This window comes from Eschrichtius robustus, chromosome 5, assembly GCF_028021215.1.
Source record: "Eschrichtius robustus isolate mEscRob2 chromosome 5, mEscRob2.pri, whole genome shotgun sequence".
NCBI classification, from domain to species: Eukaryota; Metazoa; Chordata; class Mammalia; order Artiodactyla; family Eschrichtiidae; genus Eschrichtius; species Eschrichtius robustus.
Genome location: NC_090828.1, coordinates 115,753,444 through 115,768,046, shown reverse-complemented (window position 1 = coordinate 115,768,046; position 14,603 = coordinate 115,753,444). Strand labels below are relative to the sequence as shown.

Here is a 14,603-nt window from a genome sequence, read left to right as displayed (position 1 = left end):
TTGTTAAAAGGTTTCTGGTTCTCAAATGAAGTCTTCAGATTAACCAAGAATCCTTTCTCACTCATCCAACCTCTCCTTGGCTGGCTCAGCTACTCACCCAAGTACACCAGAACGTAGGCATCCTGCCTGCCACTTCAAATAATGCCAACATTATTGCCCAGATATGGTTTGCATCTGACAGCAGATGACTCTGTAACACTCCTAGGAGTGCGATTCCTGCACTGACACTTATCAAGACTGAACTCCTAGAGGAAAATGCTCCCACATCAGGAGTTTTACTCACCCATTTGCTTCACTCTTGCCAGTAGCAAGTCTGCAACTCCTACATTTGGCAAAGGGATTTTATTATAGAGAAACCCAGACTCTGCATCAAGTGGTCACAAGCCACTTTGAAATATTTCTATTGAACCGAAGATACAAAACTAGGAAATTACCAGACTATCTCATTAGATGGAAAGACTTTTCAGTAATCCTGGGTAGCGTCCTGATGTCCTTTTCCAGGACTAAAAATTACTGGATAGTTTAAGCTGTAATCATTAAAAACAGAAGTGCTACATCACCTGTCTTTCGCCCCCGACTCTCCAAATGAACACCATAAAAAGACACACCAGGAGGTTGATGACAGAGCTAGGCTGGGACAATCACTGCGTCTAATACCTTAAACGTTTGGGCACAAGTGCATCTGGAATTCTTGTCAGAGATCATGCAAGATCCATGAAACTTCAGTGGGTTTTAGGTTGAGGTTCTGCTCTCACTGCTTTGAATTTATAAGGACACATCTGTGACTCCCTTGGCCTGAGCAGAAAATATACTCTTTCCACCAGTTTACTATACAACTTAGACCTGATTAGAGGAAGCTTTAGCAGCACCTGAAGTAGAGCCCCCTGCATCTACTGCCCTTTACATCAAAGGCCATCTGGTTCTGCTCTAGGGATTGGCAAATTCACGAGACGTTTCACAATTCCAATGCATATTTCAGGTTACTTAGCCAAGCAATATGCTCTGTCAAAGAACTATTCCAAGTCAAAGCAAAAAAAAGAAAGAAAAAAAAGAAAGAAAAAAAAAGCCTTAATATGGAACACAGAAAAAGCACTACCCAAATAAAAAATTACTAAAAAAAATAAGATTATTCCCTCCCCACCCCTTTTCCCACTTGGTGACCCGAGTTTGGTTGAATTTAATTTGTGGTTACCTCAGAATACAACTCAAAGTTTAAATTATAAATCACAGCCCTACACAGATTATCTGAACACATCAGTTCTTTTGAGAGCGGCATGTTCCGGGAAGTCTAATACCCACTACAGAGTGTTCCTTATGAATGGGGCACAGGACAGGTTAATTAAGGTCACTTAAATCTTCATCTTTTACAGCAGATCAGAACCCAGATGGCTGACTTTCTGCAGAATTTCTGATAGGAATCCAGTAGAGCTGGTTTCAAGTTTCACATCGACACTTAAAAGCTGTAACCTTCTTATCCAGAAGTTGTGATCCACATGAAGTCCACAATGAATGTAGCAAATCTGAGGTAGTCAACCCTTACGAAGGCTCAGTATTTCCGGCTTTCTACATGCTTGGCAGTGGACTGCAGGGATGGGAACTGTGTATCACTGTAGATTTCTGGTGGTCCTTGGGGGGCTTTCCTTGTTGTGGTCAACCTGGCCCCAGGAGGCCTATACACGCCACTAGTCATTGTCGGTTCTGGGGTTTCTGTAACAACTACTGGAGCAGGAGGTGCTTGTACCGAAGCTGTTTTATTCCAGGGACCTGAAGATTTTTCTACACCACCACCACCTCCTCCGCCTTCTTCCCAGTTATCACCTGGATCTTCTCTTTTTTCATTTTCATCTTCTTCCTTTTCACTTATTTGCATTGCTTGAACTCTTAGGCCGCTGTAATCAACCTCTTTTTGCTCAAATTCTTTCCACTCATCTTCATCCTTTGTCACAACCTTGGTGGCGGCCCCAGGGCCCGTGGCCCCCGCGCCCGCGGTCCCGCTGTCGCCCGGCCGGGTCCCCGCGCCCGCCCCACCGCCCGCCGCGCCCGCGGCTCCGCTGCTCCCGCCGGCGCCGCCCGCCGAGCCCGTGGCGCTCGCCGCCCGGTTGCTCCGCTCCTTCTTCTTCTTCTTGTCTCTCTTGGCGAAGAAGTTGTCCAGGCTCCGCTCCTCCATCTCAGCCATGGTCGCGGCCTCCTCGGCCCGGATGGGTGGGGCCGGCGGCGGGCGCTGCCCGCGGGGCTCCGAGCTCGGGGTCGAGGCCGGCTCGGCGCTCAAGCTCCCGGGCGCGGCGACGCCTCAGCCCCGCGGGGTCGCCGAGGCGTTTGCGTTGGGGCGAGCGGCTCCCCCCGTGTGCTGGCGAACGGTGGTACGGCCCTCCTTGGGGCTCGCGTGCCGCTGCCGCCGCCCCGCCCGCCCGGGCTGCAGCGACAGCGGTGCAGGATCCCGCCCGCTCCGCAGCCGGAGGGCAAAGGGAACGTGCGGGCCAGAGGTTCCAGTCAGCACTCGTGTTTTAAGGAACAGGTTAAAAAGAGAATCCTAATGTGATTTCTTTGTAATGGGTGTGTTCCTTGTCTTATCCTAATGTCTAAACTCTTCTACATGGCTAGACCCCAAATAATATTCTTTATGTGCTAAGTGGTATCTAGAGAGTGGGATAGGTTTAATAAATACCCTAAACCTAATGCGTACACTAACCCTAACCCCTACCCTAACCCTAACACCTACACTAATCCTAATTCGTACCCTAAACCGAGCCCTAACCCTAAAACTAACCCTAACCCTAACCCTAACCCTAACCCATACTCGAACCCGTTCCCGAATCCGTACCCTAAGCCGTACCCTAACACTAACCCTATCCCTAACACTAACCCAAAGCTACCCTTGACTGCTTATGCCTCAAATAGATTTCCTAAGCCCTAGTGTTTTAAGGAACAGGTAAAAAAGAGAATCCTAATGTGATTTCTTTATAATGGGTTTGTTCCTTATCTTTTGCTACTGTCTAAACACTTCTCCATGGCTGGAACCCAAATAATATTCCTTTACGTGCTAAGTGTTATCTAGAGTGTGGGATAGGTTTAATAAATACACTAAACCTAATGCGTACCCTAACCATAACCCCTACCCTAACCCTAACACGTACCCTAATACTAAGCCGTACCCTAAACTGAGCCCTAACCCTAAAACTAACGCTAACCCTAACTCTAACCAATACCCTATGCCGTACCCGAATCCGTACCCTAAGCCGTACCCTAACCATATGCCTAACCCTAACCGTAAGCTAGCCTTGACTGCTGCTGCCTCCAATAGATTTCCTAAGCCCTAGTGTTTTAAGAAACAGGTTAAAAAGAGAATCCTAATGTGATTTCTTTATAATGGGTGTGTTCCTTATCTTATCCTAGTGTCTAAACTCTTCTCCATGGGGGAACCACAAATAATATTCCTTTACATGCTAAGTGGTATCGAGAGAGTGGGATACGTTTAATAAATACCCTAATCCTAAAGTGTACCCTAACCCTAAACCGTACCCTAACCCTAACAAGTACACTAATCTTAAACCGTATCCGAAACTGAGCCCTAACCCTAAAACTAACCCTAACACTAACCCATACCCTACGCCGTACCCGAACCAGTACCCGAATCCGTACCCTAAGCCGTAACCTAACACTAACCCTAACACTAACCCTAACCCGAAGCTACCCTTGACTCCTTCTGCCTCCAATAGGTTTCCTAAGCACTAGTGTTTTATGGAACAGGTTAAAAAGATAATCGTAATGTGATTCCTTTATAACGGGTGTGTTCCTTATCTTATACTAGTGTCTAAACTCCTCTCCATGGCTGGACCCGAAATAATATTCCTTTACGTGCTAAGTGGTATCTAGAGAGTGGGATAGGTTTAATAAATACCCTAACCCTAACGCGTACCTTAACCCTAACCCCTACCCTAACCCTAACACGTAACCTAATCCTAACCCGTACCAAAAAACCGAGCTCTAACTCTAAAACTAACCCTAAACCTAACACTAACCCATACGGCACGACGTACCCAAACCCGTACCCTAAATAGTACCCTAGCCCTAACCCTAACCCTAAGCTACCCTTGACTGCTTCTGACTCCAATAGATTTCCTAAGCACTAGTGTTTTAAGGAACAGGTTAAAAAGAGAATCCTAATGTGATTTCTTTATAATGGGTGTGTTCCTTCTGTTATCCTAATGTCTAAAGTCTTATACATGGCTGGACCCCAAATAATATTCCTTTACGTGCTAAGTGGTATCTAGAGAGTGGGATAGGTTTAATAAATAGCCTAACCCTAACGCGTACCCTAACCCTATCTCCTACCGTTACCCTAACACGTAGCCTAATCCTAACCTGTACCCTAAAACCGAGCCCTAACGGTAAAACTAACCCTAAACCTAACCCTAAACCATAACCTACGACATACCCACACCCGACCCGAACCCGTACCATGAGCCGTACCCTATACCTAACCCTAACCCTAAGGTACCCTTGACTGCTTCTGCCTCCAATACATTTCCTAAGCACTAGTGTTGTAAGGAACAGGTTAAAAAGTTAATCGTAATGTGATTTCTTTATAACGGGTGTGTTCCTTATCTTAACCTAGAGTCTAAACTCTTCTCCATGGCTGGACCCCAAATAATATTCCTTTACGTGCTAAGTGGTATCTAGAGAGTGGGATAGGTTTAATAAATACCCTAACCCTAACGCGTACCTTAACCCTAACCCCTACCCTAATCCTAACACGTAACCTAATCCTAACCCGTACCCAAAACCGAGCCCTAACTGTAAAACTAACCCTAACCCTAACCCTAACCCATACTCTGCACCGTACCAGAACCCATACCCTAAGCCGTACACTATCCCTAACCCTAAACCTAAGCTACCCTTGATTGCTTCTGCCTCCAATAGATTTCCTAAGCACTAGTGTTTTAAGGAACAGGTTAAAAAGAGAATCCTAATGTGATTTCTTTGTAATGGGTGTGTTCCTTATCTTATCCTAATGTCTAAACTCTTCTACATGGCTAGACCCCAAATAATATTCTTTATGTGCTAAGTGGTATCTAGAGAGTGGGATAGGTTTAATAAATACCCTAAACCTAATGCGTACACTAACCCTAACCCCTACCCTAACCCTAACACCTACACTAATCCTAATTCGTACCCTAAACCGAGCCCTAACCCTAAAACTAACCCTAACCCTAACCCTAATGCTAACCCATACTCGAACCCGTTCCCGAATCCGTACCCTAAGCCGTACCCTAACACTAACCCTATCCCTAACACTAATCCCAAGCTACCCTTGACTGCTTATGCCTCAAATAGATTTCCTAAGCCCTAGTGTTTTAAGGAACAGGTAAAAAAGAGAATCCTAATGTGATTTCTTTATAATGGGTTTGTTCCTTATCTTTTGCTACTGTCTAAACACTTCTCCATGGCTGGAACCCAAATAATATTCCTTTACGTGCTAAGTGTTATCTAGAGTGTGGGATAGGTTTAATAAATACCCTAACCCTAACGCGTACCCAAATCCTAACCCCTACCTTAACCCTAACACCTACACTAATCCTAACCTGTACCCTAAACCGAGCCCTAACCCTAAAACTAAACATAACCCTAACCCATAGCCGAACCCGTACCCGAATCCGTACCCTAAGCCGTACCCTAACACTAACCCTAACCCTAACTGTAACCCGAAGCTACCCTGGACTGATTATTCCTCAAAAAGATTTCGTAAGCACTATTGTTTTAAGGAACACGTTAAAAAGATAATCGTAATGTGATTTCCTTATATTGGGTGTGTTCCTTATCTTATCCTAGTGTCTAAACTCTTCTCCATGGCTGGACACCAAATAATATTCCTTTACGTGCTAAGTGATATCTACAGTGTGGGACAGGTTTAATAAATACCCTAACCCTAACGTGTACCCTAATCCTATCCCCTACCTTAACCCTAACACATACCCCAATCCTAACCCGTACTCTAAACCAAGCCCTAACCCTAAAACTAACCCTAGCCCTAACCCTAAACCATACCCTATGCCGTATTCTAACCCGTGCCCGAACCCGTACCCTAAGCCATACCCTAACACTAACCCTAACCCTAACCCTAAGCTATCCTTGACTGCTTCTGCTTCCAATAGATTTCCTAAACACTAGTGTTTTAAGGAACAGATTAAAAAGAGAATCCCAATGTGATTTCTTTATTACGGGTGTGTACATTATCTTATCCTAGTGTCTAAACTCTTCTCCATGGCTGGACCCAAAATAATATTCCTTTATGTGCTAAGTGGTATCTAGACAGTGGCATAGGTTTAATAAATAACCTAACCTTAAAGTGTACCCTAACCCTATCCACTACCCTAAGCCTAACACGTAGCCTAATCCTAACCCGTACCCTAAACCGAGCCCTAACCCTAAAACTAACCCTAATCCTAACCCTAAGACAAAACCTACGCCATACCCAAACCCGTACCCTAAGACGTACCCTAACCCTAATGCTAACCCTAAGCTACCCTTGACTGCTTCTACCTCCATTAGATTTCCTAAGCACTAGTGTTTTAAGGAACAGGTTAAAAAGAGAATCCTAATGTCACTTCCTTATTATAAGTGTGTTCCTTATGTTATCCTAGTGTGTAAACTATTCTCAATGGCTGGATCCCAATTAATATTCCTTTACTTGCTAAGTGGTATCTAGAGATTGGGATAGGTTTAATAAATACCCTAATCCTAACGCGTACCCTAACACTAACCCCTACCCTAACCCTAACAGGTACACCTATCCTAACCCGTACCCTAAACTGATCCCTAACCCTAAAACTAACCCTAACCCTAACCCTAAACCATACCCTATGCCGTACCCGAACCCGTACCCGAAACCTTACCATAAGCAGTACCCTAACCCTAATCCTAACCCTAACCCTAAGCTACCCTTGACTGCTTCTGCATCCAATAGATTTCCTAAGCCTTAGTGTTTTAAGGAAGAGGTTTAAAAGAGAATCCTATTGTGATTTCTTTATAATGGGTGTGTTCCTTATCTTTTCCTACTGTCTAAACTCTTCTCCATGGCTGCACCCCAAATAATATTCCTTTACGTCCTAAGTGTTATCTAGGGTGTGGGATAGGTTTAAAAAATACCCTAAACCTAATGCGCACCCTAAGACTAACCCCTACCCTAACCCTAACACGTACCCTAATCCTAACCCGTACCCTAAACTGAGCCCTAAACCTACAACTAACTCTAACCCAACCCTAACCCATGCCCTATGCCGTACCCGAATCCATACCCTAAGCCGTACCCTAACCCTAACCCTAACCCTAAGCTACCCTTGACTGCTTCTGCCTCCAATAGATTTCCTAAACACTAGTGTTTTAAGGAACAGATTAAAAAGAGAATCCCAATGTGATTTCTTTATTATGGGTGTGTTCCTTATCTTATACTAGTGTCTCAACTCTTCTCCATGGCTGGACCCAAAATAATATTCCTTTATGTGCTAAGTGGTATCTAGAGAGTGGGATAAGTTTAATAACTAACCTAACCTAAACGCGTACCCTAACCCTATCCCCTACCCTAACCCTAACACGTAACCTAATCCTAACCTGTACCCTAAACCGAGCCCTAACCCTAAAACTAACCCTAATCCTAACCCTAACACAAAACCTAAGCCATACCCGAACCCGTACCCTAAGCCGTACCCTAACCCTAACAATAACCCTAATCTACCCTTGACTGCTTCTACCTCCATTAGATTTCGTAAGCACTAGTGTTTTAAGGAACAGGTTAAAAAGATAATCCTAATGTCATTTCTTTATAATAGGTGTGTTCCTTATGTTATCCTAGTCTGTAAACTATTCTCTGTGGCTGGACCCCAAATAATATTCCTTTACATGCTAAGTGGTATATAGAGATTGGGATAGGTTTAATAAATACCCTAACCCTAATGCATACCCTAACCCTAACCCCTACCGTAACCCTAACACGTACCCCAGTACTAACCCGTACCCTAAACCGATCCCTAACCCTAAAACTAAACCTAACCCTAACCCATACCCTACGCCGTACCCGAACCCGTACCCGAAACTTTACCATAAGCAGTACCCTAACCCTATCCCTTACCCTAAGGTACCCTTGACTGCTTCTGCCTCCAATAGATTTCCTAAGCACTAGTGTTTTAAGGAACAGGTTAAAAAGAATTCTAATGTGATTACTTTATAATGGGTGTGTTCCTTATCTTTTCCTACTGTCTAAACACTTCTCCATTGCTGGACCCAAAATAATATTCCTTTATGTGGTATCTAGAGAGTGGGACAGGTTTAATAAATAACCTAACCTTAACGCGTACCCTAACCCTAACCCTAACCCATACTCTACGCCGTACCCGAACCCGTACCCGAAACTTTACCATAAGCAGTACCCTAACCCTATCCCTAACCCTAAGGTACCCTTCACTGCTTCTGCCTCCAATAGATTTCCTAAGCACTAGTGTTTTATGGAACAGGTTAAAAAGATAATCGTAATGTGATTCCTTTATAACGGGTGTGTTCCTTATCTTATACTAGTGTCTAAACTCCTCTCCATGGCTGGACCCGAAATAATATTCCTTTACCTGCTAAGTGGTATCTAGAGAGTGGGATAGGTTTAATAAATACCCTAACCCTAACACGTACCTTAATCCTAACCCCTACCCTAACCCTAACACGTAACCTAATCCTAACCCGTACCAAAAAACCGAGCTCTAACTCTAAAACTAACCGTAAACCTAACACTAACCTATACTGCACGACGTACCCAAAACCGTACCCTAAATAGTACCCTAGCCCTAACCCTAACCCTAAGCTACCCTTGACTGCTTCTGACTCCAATAGATTTCCTAAGCACTAGTGTTTTAAGGAACAGGTTAAAAAGAGAATCCAAATGTGATTTCTTTATAATGGGTGTGTTCCTTCTGTTATCCTAATGTCTAAAGTCTTATACATGGCTGGACCCCAAATAATATTCCTTTACGTGCTAAGTGGTATCTAGAGAGTGGGATAGGTTTAATAAATAGCCTAACCCTAACGTGTACCCTAACCCTATCTCCTACCGTTACCCTAACACGTAGCCTAATCCTAACCTGTACCCTAAAACCGAGCCCTAACGGTAAAACTAACCCTAAACCTAACCCTAAACCATAACCTACGACATACCCACACCCGACCCGAACCCGTACCATGAGCCGTACCCTATACCTAACCCTAACCCTAAGGTACCCTTGACTGCTTCTGCCTCCAATACATTTCCTAAGCACTAGTGTTGTAAGGAACAGGTTAAAAAGTTAATCGTAATGTGATTTCTTTATAACGGGTGTGTTCCTTATCTTAACCTAGAGTCTAAACTCTTCTCCATGGCTGGACCCCAAATAATATTCCTTTACGTGCTAAGTGGTATCTAGAGAGTGGGATAGGTTTAATAAATACCCTAACCCTAACGCGTACCTTAACCCTAACCCCTACCCTAATCCTAACACGTAACCTAATCCTAACCCGTACCCAAAACCGAGCCCTAACTGTAAAACTAACCCTAACCCTAACCCTAACCCATACTCTGCACCGTACCAGAACCCATACCCTAAGCCGTACACTATCCCTAACCCTAAACCTAAGCTACCCTTGATTGCTTCTGCCTCCAATAGATTTCCTAAGCACTAGTGTTTTTTTTTTGTTTTTTTTTTTTACATATTTACTTTTTATTGAATTTGTTAATGTTACAGAGTTTTTGCACTGCCAAACCATGCCTGAGAATTCAAAGAAAGAAATGGTACAATGGACAGCCTCATCCACCCATCATACAGCATATTAAAACTTGATTCATGTGCATTTTGATAATTTCACAATCTTTTAAAAAGTTATAACAAGGGTTGGAATTTTTAAATCTCCTGCAGGTCTTCAGATTTCTATGCCATTAAGTAACATTTCCACATATTCATCTCATTCCTCAATAACATAACCCCCAACAAAGTTTTGCTGGAAAAAAATGCATACTTTTTAGGGGAAATATGTGGCTCAAGGTCCAAGAGGTTACTTGTTAAAAGGTTTCTGGTTCTCAAATGAAGTCTTCAGATTAACCAAGAATCCTTTCTCACTCATCCAACCTCTCCTTGGCTGGCTCAGCTACTCACCCAAGTACACCAGAACGTAGGCATCCTGCCTGCCACTTCAAATAATGCCAACATTATTGCCCAGATATGGTTTGCATCTGACAGCAGATGACTCTGTAACACTCCTAGGAGTGCGATTCCTGCACTGACACTTATCAAGACTGAACTCCTAGAGGAAAATGCTCCCACATCAGGAGTTTTACTCACCCATTTGCTTCACTCTTGCCAGTAGCAAGTCTGCAACTCCTACATTTGGCAAAGGGATTTTATTATAGAGAAACCCAGACTCTGCATCAAGTGGTCACAAGCCACTTTGAAATATTTCTATTGAACCGAAGATACAAAACTAGGAAATTACCAGACTATCTCATTAGATGGAAAGACTTTTCAGTAATCCTGGGTAGCGTCCTGATGTCCTTTTCCAGGACTAAAAATTACTGGATAGTTTAAGCTGTAATCATTAAAAACAGAAGTGCTACATCACCTGTCTTTCGCCCCCGACTCTCCAAATGAACACCATAAAAAGACACACCAGGAGGTTGATGACAGAGCTAGGCTGGGACAATCACTGCGTCTAATACCTTAAACGTTTGGGCACAAGTGCATCTGGAATTCTTGTCAGAGATCATGCAAGATCCATGAAACTTCAGTGGGTTTTAGGTTGAGGTTCTGCTCTCACTGCTTTGAATTTATAAGGACACATCTGTGACTCCCTTGGCCTGAGCAGAAAATATACTCTTTCCACCAGTTTACTATACAACTTAGACCTGATTAGAGGAAGCTTTAGCAGCACCTGAAGTAGAGCCCCCTGCATCTACTGCCCTTTACATCAAAGGCCATCTGGTTCTGCTCTAGGGATTGGCAAATTCACGAGACGTTTCACAATTCCAATGCATATTTCAGGTTACTTAGCCAAGCAATATGCTCTGTCAAAGAACTATTCCAAGTCAAAGCAAAAAAAAGAAAGAAAAAAAAGAAAGAAAAAAAAAAGCCTTAATATGGAACACAGAAAAAGCACTACCCAAATAAAAAATTACTAAAAAAAATAAGATTATTCCCTCCCCACCCCTTTTCCCACTTGGTGACCCGAGTTTGGTTGAATTTAATTTGTGGTTACCTCAGAATACAACTCAAAGTTTAAATTATAAATCACAGCCCTACACAGATTATCTGAACACATCAGTTCTTTTGAGAGCGGCATGTTCCGGGAAGTCTAATACCCACTACAGAGTGTTCCTTATGAATGGGGCACAGGACAGGTTAATTAAGGTCACTTAAATCTTCATCTTTTACAGCAGATCAGAACCCAGATGGCTGACTTTCTGCAGAATTTCTGATAGGAATCCAGTAGAGCTGGTTTCAAGTTTCACATCGACACTTAAAAGCTGTAACCTTCTTATCCAGAAGTTGTGATCCACATGAAGTCCACAATGAATGCAGCAAATCTGAGGTAGTCAACCCTTACGAAGGCTCAGTATTTCCGGCTTTCTACATGCTTGGCAGTGGACTGCAGGGATGGGAACTGTGTATCACTGTAGATTTCTGGTGGTCCTTGGGGGGCTTTCCTTGTTGTGGTCAACCTGGCCCCAGGAGGCCTATACACGCCACTAGTCATTGTCGGTTCTGGGGTTTCTGTAACAACTACTGGAGCAGGAGGTGCTTGTACCGAAGCTGTTTTATTCCAGGGACCTGAAGATTTTTCTACACCACCACCACCTCCTCCGCCTTCTTCCCAGTTATCACCTGGATCTTCTCTTTTTTCATTTTCATCTTCTTCCTTTTCACTTATTTGCATTGCTTGAACTCTTAGGCCGCTGTAATCAACCTCTTTTTGCTCAAATTCTTTCCACTCATCTTCATCCTTTGTCACAACCTTGGTGGCGGCCCCAGGGCCCGTGGCCCCCGCGCCCGCGGTCCCGCTGTCGCCCGGCCGGGTCCCCGCGCCCGCCCCACCGCCCGCCGCGCCCGCGGCTCCGCTGCTCCCGCCGGCGCCGCCCGCCGAGCCCGTGGCGCTCGCCGCCCGGTTGCTCCGCTCCTTCTTCTTCTTCTTGTCTCTCTTGGCGAAGAAGTTGTCCAGGCTCCGCTCCTCCATCTCAGCCATGGTCGCGGCCTCCTCGGCCCGGATGGGTGGGGCCGGCGGCGGGCGCTGCCCGCGGGGCTCCGAGCTCGGGGTCGAGGCCGGCTCGGCGCTCAAGCTCCCGGGCGCGGCGACGCCTCAGCCCCGCGGGGTCGCCGAGGCGTTTGCGTTGGGGCGAGCGGCTCCCCCCGCGTGCTGGCGAACGGTGGTACGGCCCTCCTTGGGGCTCGCGTGCCGCTGCCGCCGCCCCGCCCGCCCGGGCTGCAGCGACAGCGGTGCAGGATCCCGCCCGCTCCGCAGCCGGAGGGCAAAGGGAACGTGCGGGCCAGAGGTTCCAGTCAGCACTCGTGTTTTAAGGAACAGGTTAAAAAGAGAATCCTAATGTGATTTCTTTGTAATGGGTGTGTTCCTTGTCTTATCCTAATGTCTAAACTCTTCTACATGGCTAGACCCCAAATAATATTCTTTATGTGCTAAGTGGTATCTAGAGAGTGGGATAGGTTTAATAAATACCCTAAACCTAATGCGTACACTAACCCTAACCCCTACCCTAACCCTAACACCTACACTAATCCTAATTCGTACCCTAAACCGAGCCCTAACCCTAAAACTAACCCTAACCCTAACCCTAACCCTAACCCATACTCGAACCCGTTCCCGAATCCGTACCCTAAGCCGTACCCTAACACTAACCCTATCCCTAACACTAACCCAAAGCTACCCTTGACTGCTTATGCCTCAAATAGATTTCCTAAGCCCTAGTGTTTTAAGGAACAGGTAAAAAAGAGAATCCTAATGTGATTTCTTTATAATGGGTTTGTTCCTTATCTTTTGCTACTGTCTAAACACTTCTCCATGGCTGGAACCCAAATAATATTCCTTTACGTGCTAAGTGTTATCTAGAGTGTGGGATAGGTTTAATAAATACACTAAACCTAATGCGTACCCTAACCATAACCCCTACCCTAACCCTAACACGTACCCTAATACTAAGCCGTACCCTAAACTGAGCCCTAACCCTAAAACTAACGCTAACCCTAACTCTAACCAATACCCTATGCCGTACCCGAATCCGTACCCTAAGCCGTACCCTAACCATATGCCTAACCCTAACCGTAAGCTAGCCTTGACTGCTGCTGCCTCCAATAGATTTCCTAAGCCCTAGTGTTTTAAGAAACAGGTTAAAAAGAGAATCCTAATGTGATTTCTTTATAATGGGTGTGTTCCTTATCTTATCCTAGTGTCTAAACTCTTCTCCATGGGGGAACCACAAATAATATTCCTTTACATGCTAAGTGGTATCGAGAGAGTGGGATATGTTTAATAAATACCCTAATCCTAAAGTGTACCCTAACCCTAAACCGTACCCTAACCCTAACAAGTACACTAATCTTAAACCGTATCCGAAACTGAGCCCTAACCCTAAAACTAACCCTAACACTAACCCATACCCTACGCCGTACCCGAACCAGTACCCGAATCCGTACCCTAAGCCGTAACCTAACACTAACCCTAACACTAACCCTAACCCGAAGCTACCCTTGACTCCTTCTGCCTCCAATAGGTTTCCTAAGCACTAGTGTTTTATGGAACAGGTTAAAAAGATAATCGTAATGTGATTCCTTTATAACGGGTGTGTTCCTTATCTTATACTAGTGTCTAAACTCCTCTCCATGGCTGGACCCGAAATAATATTCCTTTACGTGCTAAGTGGTATCTAGAGAGTGGGATAGGTTTAATAAACACCCTAACCCTAACGCGTACCTTAACCCTAACCCCTACCCTAACCCTAACACGTAACCTAATCCTAACCCGTACCAAAAAACCGAGCTCTAACTCTAAAACTAACCCTAAACCTAACACTAACCCATACGGCACGACGTACCCAAACCCGTACCCTAAATAGTACCCTAGCCCTAACCCTAACCCTAAGCTACCCTTGACTGCTTCTGACTCCAATAGATTTCCTAAGCACTAGTGTTTTAAGGAACAGGTTAAAAAGAGAATCCTAATGTGATTTCTTTATAATGGGTGTGTTCCTTCTGTTATCCTAATGTCTAAAGTCTTATACATGGCTGGACCCCAAATAATATTCCTTTACGTGCTAAGTGGTATCTAGAGAGTGGGATAGGTTTAATAAATAGCCTAACCCTAACGCGTACCCTAACCCTATCTCCTACCGTTACCCTAACACGTAGCCTAATCCTAACCTGTACCCTAAAACCGAGCCCTAACGGTAAAACTAACCCTAAACCTAACCCTAAACCATAACCTACGACATACCCACACCCGACCCGAACCCGTACCATGAGCCGTACCCTATACCTAACCCTAACCCTAAGGTACCCTTGACTGCTTCTGCCTCCAATACATTTCCTAAG

General features: G+C 44.7%; 2 pseudogenes; both read right to left on the bottom strand.

Moving 5' to 3' along the window:
* Window positions 1-2,333, bottom strand: LOC137765402 (protein CDV3 homolog pseudogene; annotated as a pseudogene).
* Window positions 2,334-10,069: 7,736 nt separating this feature from the next.
* On the bottom strand, window positions 10,070-12,558 carry LOC137765401 (protein CDV3 homolog pseudogene; annotated as a pseudogene).
* Window positions 12,559-14,603: the final 2,045 nt, after the last annotated feature.